Source organism: Meleagris gallopavo, chromosome 11, assembly GCF_000146605.3.
Source record: "Meleagris gallopavo isolate NT-WF06-2002-E0010 breed Aviagen turkey brand Nicholas breeding stock chromosome 11, Turkey_5.1, whole genome shotgun sequence".
In the NCBI taxonomy this organism is placed as follows: domain Eukaryota; kingdom Metazoa; phylum Chordata; class Aves; order Galliformes; family Phasianidae; genus Meleagris; species Meleagris gallopavo.
In genome coordinates, this window is record NC_015021.2 from 22960271 (window position 1) to 22973565 (window position 13295).

General features: G+C 46.5%; 1 long non-coding RNA gene across 1 annotated transcript in view; it reads right to left on the bottom strand.

Annotated features, from left to right (window-relative positions):
• Positions 1-10074: 10074 nt before the first annotated feature.
• Positions 10075-13295, bottom strand: part of LOC109369541 — a 15927-nt gene continuing 12706 nt past the window's right edge. The window contains exons 3-4 of the long non-coding RNA XR_004160885.1: positions 12068-12165; positions 10075-11081 (exon numbers count right to left, since the gene is read on the bottom strand). This is a non-coding gene — a long non-coding RNA (uncharacterized LOC109369541). The remainder of the gene's footprint in view (positions 11082-12067; positions 12166-13295) is intronic.

The window sequence follows — 13295 nt, forward strand, 5'->3', positions numbered from 1 at the left end:
GCTCCGCGCGCCGTGCCGCCTTCGCTGTCCTCCGCGTTCGCATCTCAGCGACCTTCAGGAAACCGAGAGCAGCTCGGGGCAGCGGAGGCTCTGCCACGCTGAGCGCCCCTCCCTGCCCCCACCTGCAGGGCACAACCTTGCTTTCTCCGGATTTCAGCCCCAAAGGAGCAGCAGCCGAAGCGGCGCGGTGCGACCCTATGGCCACGCTGCCGCAGGGCCGGGGCAGCTCAGGGCAGGGAGCCGTGGGATGTGTGGCACAGGGGCGCTGCCAGCCCCGCGCTCAGCAGTGCACGCACGGGGCTGCACCTCCACTGTGCGTGCACCGCTGAGCGCGGGTCTGCACCTCTGTAGCTACGTTTAACCAGAATCTTTATGAGAATAAAACGAAGCAAAGCACGCTGAAACCGCCTGATGTGATCCTCACTGCTGAGACGGAGCCACGTCGGCACAGCACCTTCACACAACCCATACCCCAAAACGCCCGTTCGTCACTCAGAACTGCACCGCCTTACACAGCAGCTATAAAGAACGTTTCTAAAATAATCTCTAAGCTTTCCGTATGGATTTGCCAATAGGACACAGTTGCAGCATATTACTTAACTCATAAATCCTAATTATTAATAATTGAGGTAATCAGCTTTCACAAGATTACTGAGTTATACGTACTTATTAAATATGATGCAACTCCAAGGGTAATTCCTGTTTCTGAAGAGCCACCTCAGCACTCGGTTTCACGCACAGCGTTAAAGAAATAGGCTCTTGCAATAAACTGAAGCTGTAATGAAAGTAGAATCAACTATGTAATTTAAAACAAGGAAACTGAAGTATAGTTATTGACACCCCATAGTCAGTAAGCTCTCAGTGTCAGATCAGTACAAACGAACTGAGCTGAATGTGCCCACCTGCAGGGCTCTCACAGATGGCACACAGGTGTTTCTGCCCAGCACAGCACTGCCAGCACTGCACCCAGCCATGAAACCTGTGAGAGCAGCATCCAGCTGTGTGCACGGGGCTACCAGTTCAGCCCTGTTAGTGGCCGTGAACACCGACTGCAAACTAAGTCAATCCCCCAGCTGCTGTAATGAATTTGAACCAAAGCTGAAAGCGTTTCTGGGCCCAGCTGCCACCAAATTGCAATAACCCCCAGAAGAGTGCTTCCCATGGCTGCCACCAGGCAAACAGGCACAAGGCACATGCAGATAGGCTCAGTGGCAAACGTGGCTATTCCCTGAGAATCTACCAAGGAAAATGAAAACTTATTCATCCCTCCCTGCACTCAAAGCAAGAGTGTGCTTCTGAGCATCGCCACCTGTGCCACAGATCTCAGTGTGCCGCTAACTGAGCGAGCTGGATGGTGGTGCACACGGCCACTCCAGAGCTGCCCTTCCTGTGCTCAGTACTCACTCGTACCCGAAAGGCTTCAATATATCCAAAGTCTGACAGTGGTTGGAGCCTTTACAGGGCTGGTCCTGGGCTACCGAACCACAAAGCAGCGCACAAAGCTGTTGCCATGTTGTTCTTACTCCCTGTATTCTTCTGATGCCACGTGCAGATGGATAGCTGCTCATTCAGCACATTTTTCATGGCATATGGTACCTTTATCAGTACTCTGTCCCAGTTGTTTCTGGGGTGTGAGGAGATGCGAAGCTTTGCTCACAGACACTGACTGCAGCAGAACAACCCTGCACAGCTGCTGGGAGCTGTGCTGTTGGTACAGCCCTCCTGCACAACAGGCTCAGAGCTCAGGGCTGCTCTGCCATCTGCACTCAGCCCTACACCACTGCATTAAATGGCAGCTAGGAAATATCAATAACGTTCTTTTTAGACTCTCTTCGTGACTTCAGGCAGCCTGTTCGCAGCTAGTTGAAAACGAGCCAACTGTTCTCAGATTAGTGCAAGTCTCTATCGTAACTGTATGCACAAACAAATAGGGCTCTCACTGTCTCATAACAACAGCAGGGACAGAGGACACCACAAACACAAAGGACTGGATGCAGCCCGGCCACTCGTGAGATACTTCTGCTGTTCTCCCCTCTGTGGCAGGGATGTGAACCCAACAAGGCAGCGGTGCCTCTTGCCATGGGCAGGAGGGCTGTGCTGGAGAGGCTGCAACAGCAGCACAGGCATCTGCGCTCACAGCCACCAGGATGGGACACAGCCTCCCCCTCCTGCCCCCCTGCCCTTTCGTTTCAGCACAACCACAGACAGTTATTTTATTCTGAACGACGTTGAGCTGAATTGTAACTATAAATCAATCAGCAAGAGGTACGTGCCTTGGTTCTTCCCACTTCCCTCTTAGTTGTGTTTGCTGTGGTTACAATAATCAGCAAAAGTTAATGCTCTGTAGCATTAACTAAAAAGCTTTTAGGAGAAAAAAACAGATTGCACAGTAGGAAAAAAGAATCTGTTAATGCTGGCATTCTGACTGCCTTTGTTTTAGCCACTGAGTACGAAAGAAGTTTCACTGCAGAGTTCTTCTCTCCCTATCCCTTGCCTCAAAGCAGCTCCCAATAACAGCCAGCTGTGCACGCTGTCTAAAAGCAACAGGCTGCAAGTCACTCCAATGCCATCAGTGTGCCTGTGGGGTCCTTCAGATACAGTGTCAGCGTAAGTTCATGGGACACAGCAGTAACTGGTGCTTTCATCATGTGCACTATCACATCTGAAGCAAAATCCTGCATTCGCTGCATCAGAAGTGGATCCAGAGACCACGTCCAGCAGCTGCCTGGCACCCACCATTCACTGAGGTGCCTGGGAATCTTCCAGTAGGGAGAACCTGAGATCTCAGTATCCTGATCGAGTCGGGGGGAGGGTGTTAAATTGAGATATGGGAGCCCTGTCTGTCTTCAATAGAATTATCTGAACTCCTTTCTGGTTACTTTTAATTTTCCAACAAGTTTTGTATCTACGATACTTTCACTAGTAAAGCTTGCAAGGACTTCAATGGAGATATGAGGCCCTGGGTGACAAGGCCTGTCTGCTGCCAGGTGGGTTATTTCTACTGAAGGTTATCAAACTTTCCAAAATTCACACCTACCTGCATGTTCTGTTCACACAACGTGCAGTGAATCAGAATCATAAAAGAGAACTGTGAAATCAAAAATCGAGTCCAACCATCTCCAACTTATTTCTATAGGTATTTTCCCAGTTTTAATATTCCATTTACATGCCTGACAGTGAATTTCATCCCATTACTGCTAACAATGCCCTTTCCATAGGAGACCAGTCTGAAAAGCGCAGACACAAACTCCTTTAACTGAAGACAAATAGTTCAGAAGATGTTGCTATTTAAAGAGCCTAGCAGGAAGATAAGGTGCTTCAAACACTGCCAACAAAAGGACTGAAGCAATGCTTGCCACAGCTGAAGATATTGTGTGGTTGCTATTAGAAACGACAGAAAGCTTGGGATCCTGCACAACCACATCTCTGAAGCTGAAGGATGCTATTTTCTTCTTTTTTTCCTTCTTTGCCTGCACATTGCCCAGACAGCCTGAATAAGTGACAGGGAAGGGGCAGCCATTACTGCAGGCACGTTTCCGAGGAGCTAACATTTCTTCCTTGTTAAAAAAAAGAAGAAAAAAGGGAGGAATGAACTTTCTGTTTCTATCAAAAATAATAATATTGAGAAACTGTCTGAAGAACCACTATGTTTCTGACCATCTTCCTTAATGACTGACAGTGGGAGGAGCTCCCAGGACCAGGCAGACCACGCGCCCAGCTCCATGCAGGACACCTGCCCGAAGTGGAGGCTGAGGTTGCACCTCTCAGGTTCAATTCCTCAGCCCTACGTACTGACTCACCTAAATTGGGCTGACTGTCAGAAATGCTGGAGCTGACCCAGGCACCCAGACAGCCAAGAACCCAGAGTGATGCACCACGCTGTCCCTTTGCTGCATGAAAAACACTGGAATGTGATGAATGCCATAGCAACAGAATCAGAAAACGAGGAGATGCAGAGTGTGAGGCATGGAAGCTTCTATCTGTTCTTCTCTAGCGAGCTGACACTGAAGTGTGCCTCTCCTCCTTAAATTCAAGTTTGCCATTTGTACTCCACTTTCAGACTCCACGCTTCACTGAGCTTCTTGGCTGAGGTTTCTCCAGTGGAAACTATGCATCAACACGTGTAACGGGTGAGGTCCTGGCTCCATGAAAGGCTGCAGGAGGTTTGTACTGACACCAAGAAGGCTGTGATTTTGGCTGGCCATGACTAATTGCACCTGACTAACTGTAAGTTCAACTGCATGCCGGAGGAGCTACCTGAGAACCTGCTCTCATTTCACCACTTCTTTTCCACGGCATTGTACAATGCACAATAAGCTCTCCGAGCCACATGTAAGGAGTTCATCCCTTTTTGGTCAGTGTCAGCACTCATAAGGTCATTCCTTACCTAAACATGCTGAAAAAAATGGCATTTTCCTTTCCAGCTATTAGGTTCAGCCCTGAACCTGCCAGTTAACTCAAAGACATTTGAACCGTCAGGATTCGGTCTGCTGATGCGTGCTGAAATTCAGCAGTACAGTTTCATTAAGTTCAAGCATAACTTTCTACAATTAAGTCATTTCCAGTCAGATTTCTGTTCTTACTTTCTAGCCATCATTTGAGTGATCTTCTCATTAGAAAATAACTTTTATCATACTATCTGAGCCCTTTGCACCTCCATCACCTTGGCTGTGGCTTATTTCCTAACCTACTGTACAGAGCTTCAAAGTCCCTTTACAGCTCTGCTTCATGAAAGATCCTTAAAAAGAAAGGCCATATCCCAGATCCAACTTTTGTTATATCCATCCATGTTCTCATCCACTACACCATCGTTTTCGGAACTCGCTATCTTTCTTCTTCAGTAGATCTTCTTGAAATTGTTCTCATTTGCTTCCCTAAAAGAACCTTATATTAATTAAGATAGGAACCTATTAACAGTGAATGCAATTACATATGCAATGCATAAGAATCCACATAGCTTTACCAAAATAATTTTTACCAGCTACACACATTTTTACACGCATATACACATGCATACGTAAAACAAGCCCACAAAATCCCAAAGCACATCTCAGCACTCAGACACAGCAATTCTCTGTTAAAAGCACAGTGACTGCAAACACAACTCAAGCATCTCTTGAAAGTCCTTGTCTTCCTACCTGGTGAGCTCCAGCTCTGTCACTGCCCTCTGCATTTCTTCCCGCTTTACTGCTGTGTCCCAAACACACCAAGGACATGCCCAGGGCAACGAGGAAGCCTCCTGACGTGACAGTGACCTACATCTACATCTTTCGTACTCCAACCCTGCCTCTGCCTGCTGGCATCATTTTTCATCAGAAAGGAAGAAAATGCAATTATGTGGAGTGACTTCTGCAAAACGAAGTGTAAGCCAGTGTCAGAAAATGGATACCAAGCAAAAATCTAGGATTCCCTGGTACTGTCGTATTGTTGTATTTTTTTTCTAGCATGTTTGATTTCTATTTTTGTAGCTATCTAATTCAGGTGATTTTGGAGGTGGTCCAGAAGTCATTATATTGAGGATCGGTCAGGGAAGCACACAATCTAGCCCCACTTCTGCTACATCTCCTGCATCACTGATGCAATAGGAAACAGAACCAGCAATGTCAGTTCTCTTCAGCTTACTCTCTCTCCTCCACAACGCACATCTCCAGCTGTCCACGTAGAGCTCCTTTCTGAGGGGCTCCCATTAGTGACCACCATGGCAGAGGATCTGGGTTTCTTTCCTGACACTGAGCCAGCACTGCATTTCCTACAGTAACACACCAGAGCGCTTCCTCCTGCAGCAGAGGAGCACACCTGACCCCGGCACCCTGACACAGCTGTGTGCTTGCACAGGGCTCAGCACTGCAAGCTGCTGCACAGGCACAGTTTACAAAGCGCATTTATTGCACGGTCTGCAAACAGAGGTTCTGGCAGCTGGAATCCAAGAACCGACAGGGGCAGGTGTGAGAAGAAAAAAAAGGAGAAGGGGTGTGTGGAAGGCTGTATGGCAAGAAAGTAAAGAGACACCTTCATCTTTAACAAGCGTATCAGAAGCAGAGATGTGTGAGAATTTGTACAACACTGACTAACGAGAAAAAGGATGAGGACAGAGAGACACTTCCCGAGCCAGGAAGTGAATCCCAAAAGAGAAAAAGTCTGAATTTAAAAAGAGGGGGGAAAAGATATGGACAGACAAAGCGATGCTTTGCCAAAGGCCTCTGTCTGAAGGAGAACAAGGCACTAAGGCACTCAGCCTGAGCAGCCCTGTGAGATTATTTTTATCTATGACACGAGTCCCCTTAGACAAAATATTACTGCTGCTTTTCAGTTGGCCTCAAAATCAGACTAGTTTTATACAGAAATCAAACTAAAGGTGACTGCGGCCTTGAAACGGGTATTTTTCCACAGAAGCAATTCTGGTCCCAAAGCAGAAACCACCCAGCAGAGCTGCTGTGGGGAACGAGCTGTTTTATGGGTGTTAGTAGTGAGCTTAAACACTTTTCAAGTCACGCAGGAAAAACATGCTGTGGAGTCCCAGGGCTGTCCCTGCAGCAGGCCCAGCATCGCGTGCTGCAAGTGCCCAGCACCGACATCTTGTGCTGCACCAAGCTGGGAACAGCCCTGCCCAGAGGTTCCCCTGCCTTTGCAAAGGCCTTGCAAGCACCTGAAACTGGGAGTCAGCGTGGCACTTCACTGGACGGCACGGAGACAAAGATGAGCTGTACGGAACGTGTAGGAGCACAGCTGCTTCTCAGCTGGCTTTAGGGAGTGCTACTAAATATGTACTCCTGGACTCGTGTGTGGCATCAATGGCTTTATGCATCATTTACATCTTCGTTCAAATCTTCCCAGGAGAGGAAAAACAAAGTTGCTGAAATTGCAGTCTGAAAGCAAGAGAAGAAAAACTGAACATTTCTGTCACTACATGGAAAATGTACGAAGAGAACTGCGAGCAGCAATTTGTCTGCAATTCCAGAAACTGCTTCCTGTTCTTATTTCTGTGCTCCTTATCCCTCAGCAGCTGGGACAAGCAAGAAAAGGGAATGCTGAGGGAATGTTGAGCAGGGCTGCCCATGCAGGCCCTGCAGGCTGCAGAGCCCAGCAGCACGACGTGGTGCTCCCAGGCACTGCCGTGGTGCAGGGCACCCTGGTGCTTTTGGTGACAAAAGCCAGAAGCTAGAATGAAATAAAGGGAACACTCTTCCTCTGAGAGAAAACAGAAGAACAAGTGTTACGAAGCCAGATTACCAAGCTTGGTGTCTGCCTGCTCTCTATAACAGTTTTGTTGCACTTTTTAAATAGGGAAACAACCAAAATAAAGTGGTTCATCACCTCACTGTGGGTTATATGGGCTTCTTGAAAAGAGCAGTTGTTTTCAAGACCTAGCTCAGGGATGTCAGATACTCAGATACCAGGCACAATGCTTGCAAGCAATGGACTTTCACATGCTGAATGGAGAGGACGCTCCTTCCCGTCCAGCAGCCTGCTTCCCTCCAGATGCTCTCCATGGATTTAACTGTCTATCAGCTTGCAAGTGCTTTTATGGACTCTTGTGACTTGGCAGCAGTCATACAGTAAAGCTCACAGGAAAGGAATGTGGTCTTATATTACAGCCTGAGCCCCGGCACAACCCACACCTCTCTAGCAGCAATCCTTTATGATCCGTTCGGCTCAGCCTGTCCAAACTCCCTTCTAAATGCTCGTAAAGGAGTTTAATGATTTAGAATTCATTTTTAAGCCGGGGTTTAAGCAGATTTAAGTGCATCCAGTGGGGATACAACAAAATCACTACTCACACACAGGACTGGAACTCAAAGGGGAGTTCTGCAGTTCCTTCCACACTGAGCTTAAGCCGTGCTGAGAGGCAGCACAGTGTGAACCAACTGCTGTCTCCCCCGAAGCGTAGGGCAGCCTTAACTGCAGCTTTTTTAGTGGAATAAAATCTATTTCTTAGAGGAAAGAACGGTCCTCAGGATATACTGAAGCACTGAACAAATGGATGAAAAGTTTCTGCAGAATGAAGACATGCATGTCCTGTAATGAAACAGACATGCAGTCTTCCTGTACCCTGATTCTGTTTTCTTTGCGTTGATGTTTAACTTTATTTCTATCAAAGATAACATCCACTGCAGTACCTCACGTTACAAGGACGCAGGGTCTGAAACAGCCAATGGTGGCATTGCTGCATGCCCTCAATGCCAGCATTCCCAAACACCCCGGGAATTCCGAGAGGAATAACTGAGCCAGAAGAGCAGCTTTAAGGACAGACAGCTACAGATGTTTTTATCCTTGTCAGTGAAAACCCAGAAATATTTGAAATACCCCAGATAGCTCCAGCTGGCCAGCCAGCACCACAGCCAGCGTCTGCCTTTGTTTTAAGTAAACCACTAACAGCAGAGTCTCATCACAAGGATAAAAAACACAGTAATGTTTTTGGACTAAACACACCCCTACCAGCCATCCAAAACTACAGCACAGAGCCCCAGTGGCTGCAGCACAGGGAGGAACACAGACAGCAAGCTTCTCAAATGAGCACTTGGAAATCTCTGAAACACAGGAGACGAGATTTATTAGAGGTACACTGCATTACCACTGGGCTCTGCAAAACTTCAGCCTAAAAATAGCCTTTCTCACAGCCTTTCTTGGAATGAAAGACGTATTTAAATCACAAGATAATTAGAAACCTTTTCCTGCCTTTTGGCTGTATGGTCTCTGGTTCCTAATTATCCATTTGGTTTAATTCATGGTTATGATTTCAGAAAGAAAATATTTTTCAGCACTCCATACCTGCTTTAATTAACTCTTGGCATTTCTGTGCCCAGAAGTATTTTAAATACAAATATACTCGGCATTGTATTTTTGGTTATATTCTGAATCAAACGCTCTGGTGAAGAAAGACAAGAAAAGGTTTCTCAGTTCTTCCCTATTTTATATCATTATAAATACAGTTCAGACACAGGAAAGAAATCAAGTCTTCAGTTAAAAAAGCTGCATTTACATGAAATTCTATATAAATAGGAAATTAATATGGAAAGGGAAAAAGTAATGACAACAAAAACGTTTCATTCCAGTCTCATGTATTTTAACCCTACAAGACCTCGTTTCCATACAGCCCAATACAAACTGTTTTCTTTTCCACTGCTTTCCAGCTAACAACACAATTCTTCAGGAAATCAGAGCAACCGCGAGCAGCTGCTCAGCCCCCTGCACCGGGAGATCAAAAGACCAACCAGTGTCACCCAGCTACCTTAAATCCCATCCGTCACCTTTCCTGCTTCTAGTAATACTCTGCTTCTTTTTTCCTAGAAGGAGAGCACAACAGAAACATGGACTCGATCCACTGAAACCAGATCAGGTTTTTGCACCGGGAGCACTGGCTCTGTAACAGCTGCCAGCCTTTCCAGACACGCCGTCAGGAGCTGCTCCTCCTGCTGCAGGCAGAGGGCCGGGCTCAAGGAAGGCACAGGCTGTCACTGAGCCCTGCACTGCTCAGCCCTGTGCGACACACAGCTGGGAAGGCCGACGGAGCCCCGCGGGATGTGAACATGCAGCCCCCGATGGCAGGGCAGCCCCCGGAGCACAGCTGAAAGGCAGGGCTGGCTCCGTGCCTGGGCAGCTTGGATTGCTGTATGATTGGATGGCTGCAAAGAGAGGCGCAGAGCGATGCCAAGCACGTTGCCTAGCAAGTTAATGTTGAAGCATGTTCTTTTCATCAGTTATGTGCCTATGTGCATTCATATGTAACTTAAAAAAAAAAGAGACTGTAATTATTTCTTCTGTTATTATTCTTAACCCATCATTGCCAGTACCTCCGCGTGCCTCGCATACCTCCAAAGCCGCCAGATAGAGCAGCTGAGGCCAAGGATGTTAAACAGACTGTCAGCACACACATATAGGGAACGTTTGTTTGGGGAAATCTATATTCACAACTGACTTGCCACTGACAAAGAGCCTGAGGTCTCTTCATCAAGAAGGGCACTATTTTCCATTCTCCCTATCCCTCTCAAAGCAAAAACATATTCTGTCATTGAAGCAAGAGAAGGACAAACAATGAACCAACACACACGTCACCCCTCCCAGAGGTGCAGCAACGCTGCTCCCAGTTAAGTGGAGGTGCTGCCAGGACACGGGGCTGCCTTGCCTGCTTTTAACACATCCGCAGCTTTGCTCAGAGCTGAAGAACAAGCTAGCAAATGGAAGGCAGCCACTGCACATACATAAAAGCTGTTGTCAGGGCAGAAGAAAAGCTCAGCATGGTTTTAGTTCTGTATTTGAAAACTACAGTATGGAAGGCTCTTCACAAAGCCGAACAGGCAGCTGAGCTAGCAGTTACAAAAGACCCACATTAACAAGCAAACAGGCAACTTCCGAATCCATTAAGACAGAGATCTGTTCAAGAGGTTTTTTCCTTATCCTAAATGATCCCCTTTTTCCACCAGGCTGTGCACCATCAATTCAGTTACACATGCTGCACGTTTTGTCCCGCCTTGCTTTCTTTGGAGAAAGAGAAGTGAAAAGACTGTATTCTGAAAGACCTGCATGGGGCAGACAAGTGCATATCTGTGATAAAGACTATTTTAAAATGTTCTTTTAGGAAAAACCAAAATTAGCAGAGAAGTCTTTTCAAACAACAGGGAAACATGTAAAGTTGAGTCAGTCACTGCGACTGCTAAATGACTTCAGACCTATTTCCTACGCACCAGTGCTACGAGGGTAAGACCAGATGCACAGGTGTCCTGTCCTAGAGCTCAGTTTCCCACACAAAGCAGCCGCTCAGCAGTGGGCAGAGGGCTGTGTGTGGAACAAAGCACCAGCAGAGCTAGAACGTCTTCAACATGGAAAAACAAGTGGAGAGCAGGCAGTTCCAAATTCTGTATTCACATACCAAGAACATAACAAAAATGAAGACATGACTTAATCATTTAAGAAATAAGGCCTCTGTTTTGACCATGATTCAAGAGGAATTTTGTGATGCTTTTCCATTTGCCTCCCACCAAGCCCAGCTGTAGGCAGAGGAGGTCAGCAGGCACAGGGATCCATCCCAGCACAGTGATGCATATCCTGGCACAGGAAACACGCGGCCCATTTGCTGCAACCGACTGGAGAGGGATAATAAAAGATCAAAGGTACAGAAACTCTTAAGAGACATCTGCCACCTTTCTTTGCCCGCTTGTTCAAGAAGCAGAATCCCCACCCAAGGTGATGATTAAAGAATAGAGATATGGATCAATCTTTGTTTTCATTTACAGCTAATGCAAGTTCTCTGACCCTTCCTAATCTGCATACAGCTCAGCAATGCGCAAACCCCACATCCTTGATCAGACTGAATTACTGCTAACCCCAATCCCATTTAAATTCAGCCCACATAAAGCAGAGTTGCAGCCAAAACATCTAGCTGATGAACTCCATTGGACGTTAACTAATGGTTATTTTCATTTACAGATCAGAATAATATACATGGTAGCCTGACAATCCTACTGCTCCGGAATTAACGTGGATATTTGAGGAAGATAAATACGAACAACAGTTTAAGCAGTAATTCACATGCAGTTGCAAACCAACAATTAAATCACTGTCAAAAATTAGTTTGTAGGAGAAATTGTTTTAAACAGTCTCAACAAGCCACACGTGTTATCTGCAACCACACCACCCGGCCCTGAGCTCCAGGTGCTGCTTTTTCTCCCACTGCTGCACTCTGCCCTTATCTGCTGCAGCCTTCCACCTCGTACTGCTGCCTGATGTTCCCTGTCCTCACTCCTACCACTGAGCAGACACACAGAACGGCCTTTCTCTGATCCTCACTCTGCACACCACGGCCATTATCAACCACTCTCTGCTTGTTCTGGTGCCCTATCGCCAACCCTTCTTGCAGAATGCACACAGACCCCAACACAAAAGCAGCTGCTCCTGCAGATTTGTCCTTCAGCCAAATTCAGTCTGTGGTTCTAAGGCATTTTGGCTTAGAAGAGCAGCCAGCCTTAGGAGAGTGCTTGAAGTGTAAGCCCTGCTAAGTGACAGTATTGCCAGATCAGAACATGTTCAATACCAGAACTGAAGGAGCAAACAGCAGACAGTTCACACGAACCTTTGGAGAACAGCACAGTGGGATTTCTGCTTCACACTCCACTTAAGGCATAATTCCTTCAGTAGTCACTGCAGTGCTTCCAGCTGTGGTGAACGCTTCTGGCAGTAATAAGAAACACAATGTAATTAAATAGGAGCCCCAGTGCTTTCAATCCTAATTCATAAAGTAAAAAAGTGTTATTTATAAGTACACTAAGTAATAAAGGAAGAATTCAAGAATCTGTAACAGAGAAATCTGCACAGTTTATCACTACAGCTCTAGTTTACATGAGCCCTAAGGCAAAGATAAACAAACTGTGCAAAACACAGCGTGTGTCAGCAGGGACGGACTCAGTGTGGCCTGCTGCCCACCCGGCTGCTCCTGCTGCTCCACAGCACCTCCAGCACCACGGCCTGCCTGCTGGCCGCTTCTGCTCCACAGGACCTGTGCATGTAGAACGAAGCCTGTGTTCCTGCTTACACAAACACACATCGTACTGTGTGTATGTACGAGCAGGTGCAGACATCCTCAGTGAGGAAATCTGATGAGGGTAACAATACTACGGAAGGGTTTAGAGCAGAAGAAGCAATAGTATACGACTTACATGATCAGTCACGCGTTGTGATGTATTTCTTATGCAAAAAACCACCAAAAGCAGAAAGGTTTGCATATATTTATATCTACACCATACGTGCATACAAAGCAAAATCCTTAACTTGGTCAGCTTAGTGGAAAGGCTGCTTCACAACGACCCAAGCAATCTCTGAGTCTGGCACATTAGGTTACTCAACCTATCCAGAAGTCAAGACTGACTTTACTCCACAGAGACAGAAGGATTACAAGGAACATATCCATGTGTCCTATTTATACAAACGTATAAATGGAGTAATGAATAACACAACATCCAAGCCTGAGGGAGAGAAGGCAGTTTTCTTCTCTGTTTGTAAAAGCCCTTATTGATTACCACACTATTTATGCTGGGCAACATGCACTATGGAGTTGCAGCCTCAATCCTACATTAAAGACAAGTCTGGAACAAATTTCTGTCCTCTGCAAAGTCTGATACAGACATCTCCGAGGACAGGAGCAAGTCATATGTAAGCTGGCAAGTTCTGGAACACGTCTCTTTCTACGCCTGCTTCCCACAGAGGCAAGGACAAAGGAAGAGTATGAGAGTGATCGTGTCCATTTAATGTTAAAACACGGAAGCTCATGTTGTATCTTACTGACATACACATTGCTGTATTAA